Raw genomic sequence first — 3,278 nt, forward strand, 5'->3', positions numbered from 1 at the left:
GGGGCGGGGGGGGGCGGGGGGGGCTCAGAGGTGTCCTGGAAACCAGTCTCACCAGCCGGCCTTGGGGGCCCACATCCCAGATGGGCCTTTCCCTCCATTCCCCAGGCTCGGATCCCGACCCGCCGCTCCCGCTGCCCCCGCTGGCCAGGGTCTACGTGGGAGCAGGAAGCAGTCTCCCGGGCCTTCTGGACCTGGTCCGAGGGTTGACGCGCACCTGCTTCCGGCCTGGCCCTGCACTGAGGGCTCCCGACAGCAAACCCGGTCTGGGTGGGAGGGCGTGGGGACAGACAGCTGGGGTCGCTGCGACCCGCCACGGGTGGTGGCTGGGACCCTCTTAGGTCCCCCGATGCCATCTCCCGCAAACACCCTTCGTGGGCCGGCCCGCTGGAAATGCGGAAGCCACCCGGCGTGCTGCCACGTGGGCTGTGCGGCCCCGACGGAAATCTCTGCGGTTCACGCTCACGAGGGAAAAGTCTGTGGACACGAGATGAGGGAGAAAGGGAGGACAGCGGCCCCGGGGCGCAGGGGCCACCGTGGCCGGGAGAGCCCCGCGTGGCTGCTGCCCCGGGGCCCCCACCGCCAGCCACGCTGGCCGGAGGCCTGGGGGGGACAGGTTACCTGCAGCACCGGGTGGGGGACTTCCCACAGGACACCTCCCTCCGGAGTGGGGGCTGCTGGGTCCTGAGCACCACGCCCGCCGGCCCTCCCCAGATCCCCCATGTGCAGCCTGGGGAGGCCGCCCCTCCCAGGACGGCGGGAAGCCACCCGAGGGCGCCCACCGTGCTGCATCTGCTCACGTGTCGTGTGCACGCGTGACCCTGCGCCTGCGCGCACAGACACGCGTTCACTTCTAAAGTGCTGACGCTGGGCCGGGGCTCCCTTCCCTGCTCTGGCACTAAAAGGGGCTTGACCTTGAGCAAGCAATGCTTCAGTGTTCCCAACTGCAAATGGGCCCGGATGGGGACCCACCCCCCGGGGTGAGGCGAGGAAGAGCTGATCCGTCTGGGTGGAGCTCTGGGGATGCCCAGCCACCCCTGGTCGCTGCAGGACCCCAGGCGGCCCCTTTCTGGCCTGGCCAGAGGCCAGTGGCAGTGCTGGCGGGCGGTGCCGGTGGTTTCGGGCATGCCCTGTGCCGCTCCCTGGGGCACAGAGGCGAGGTGTGGAGAGCAATTACCCTGAGCGATCATTTACACTAGGATTTATTTTAATTGGCAGCACATTAGAACGCGCTTCTGCTGGCCCCGTGGTGCCTGTTCCGTGTAACTACGTTCTGTGCTTAATTCGTAGCGAGATCGTTTATGCACATCGTGCGGGCCGTCCCCCGGCTCTCAGGAGCTGCACCGAAGGAGGACGTCTCCGGGGCCCTGGGGGGCGACCCGCAGGCAGCCCCGACTCGGGGCCGGGATGGAAGCCCGCACAGGAGGCTCCGGGGCGGCCGGGGCCACGATGGTGATGACGAGGAGAAGAAAGCAATGACGCCGGCCACGTTAGTAACTATAACTGAGTGGTTCAGCCTGCGACGTGTGCACACACTCAACCTCCCACACCCCGCAAGGCCGGCTGGCAGTCAGCGTGAGCTCAGCAGGCAGCAGGCCTGGGGCAGACCCAGCACATTCACTTAGCCTTCCCGTGCCTCAGTTTCCCCACCTCTAAATGGGGCTGATGCCACTGTGGTTGTGAAGATGAGGGTCCCTGGGTCAGGACTACAGGCCGTGGACGTGTTAATCAAATGATTAAAATAATCATCATCCTTGCTTGACAAGTAAGGAAACTGAGGCATGAAGGGCTGAGCAGCCAGCCCGTGCCAGTCGGGGTCCCCAGAGACACAGAACTGAGGGAAGCATGTGTGTCTGTGTGTCTGTCCGATCGGGGAGTCCCACAGTCCACGGCAGCAAGATGGAGGCCCAGGAAGCCAGTGGGGCCGCACCCGTCCACGTCTGAAGCCTGGGGGCCTGGGGACTGACGGCCTGAGTCTAGGCCTGAGGGTCGGAGCGGATGCCCCTGCTGCACTCCTGTACCAGCCATGCCCACGGTGGATGGGACGGGGCCCACCAGCTTCCTGCTGAGCCCCCAAAACCCCCCCCAGACACCCCGGGAGAGCCTGCCCCCCCGGCACCGGGCCAGGGAGGCCGGCACGTGGGGTGAGACTTGGCACACACCTGCCAGGCTCTGCCGCCCCCCGCCCCCCCCCGCCTCACGTCTCCCTGGACCCTCTGTTGGCGTCCCAGGGCTTCTCGGGGTTTGTGACCCCAAGACCAGGTGGGAACCTGCTCTGAAAGGCCGAGCCCCCTGCCCGCGGAGCCCCTGCCCTCCGAGCAAACCCTGGGGAGGGTCCTGGCCCCTGCACTTAAGGAACAGCCCAGGCCGATCCCTGCCCTCAGAGCTCCCAAGCTCACGGGGGCACCCCCACCCCTCCCAGGAGTGACTCACATGCACAAGAGCAATGACGGGCCGTCGCTGCCCCTGGGAGTCCCTGCCCAGGGGGCCCCAGCCCTGTCCTCTGCAGGCCCCACCTGGGCTTTGGTGTCTTCCCAGCACCCACAGTAATGCAGGCCGCTCTGGCTGCACTTCCCACCCTCCCGGGGAGACCCAGAGCAGCAGGCATGAGCCCCGTCCGGGGCCAGCAGGGGTCAGGCCCGGGCGCACAGGTCGGGGCAGAGGTGACCCCTCTTCTGTCTGAGCAGCGCGGATGGCGGGTGATGGAGCGACGGGAGGGGCGGGTGGAGCCGGCGGGGCCAGAAGGGGCGGGTGAGGTGGGACGGGAGGGTGGGGGAGCCGCTGCTCCGCCCCTGGACCTCCCTGGGCGGCCTGGCTCCCCAGAGGCGGCCCGTGGGAGCAGCTCCGTACACTGTCCCCGGGCAGCTGCCGAGCTCTGGGGGTCAGAGCGGCACTCAGAGCAGCAGGTGCCTGACCCTGGGGTGTTTGGGGACGATCATTGCTTCCCGCTGCCTGGACCGGTACCAGCCCCACCCAGGCGAGCAGTCGGCCCTCGGACCACAGTCCCCAACACCCCCCGCCCGGGCCATCCGCCGCCTGGCGCCTCCTCAGGAAATAAACACGTTCTTGCTGCGCCCACCTCGCCCTGGAGACACTGGGGCTCGGGCTTAAAACTAAGGTTTAAGGTACCTGGGGGCTCGGCCTGACCCTGATCTCAGCTCAGGTCATGGCCTCGGTTTGTGAATTGGAGCCCCATGTCGGGCTCTGCACTGACAGTGGGGAGCCTGCTTGGGATTCTTTCTCTCCCTCTCTGCCCCTGCCCTGCTTGCACTCTCTCTTTC

The sequence above is a fragment of the Crocuta crocuta genome, unplaced genomic scaffold (assembly GCF_008692635.1).
Source record: "Crocuta crocuta isolate KB4526 unplaced genomic scaffold, BGI_CrCroc_1.0 scaffold613, whole genome shotgun sequence".
NCBI classification, from domain to species: Eukaryota; Metazoa; Chordata; class Mammalia; order Carnivora; family Hyaenidae; genus Crocuta; species Crocuta crocuta.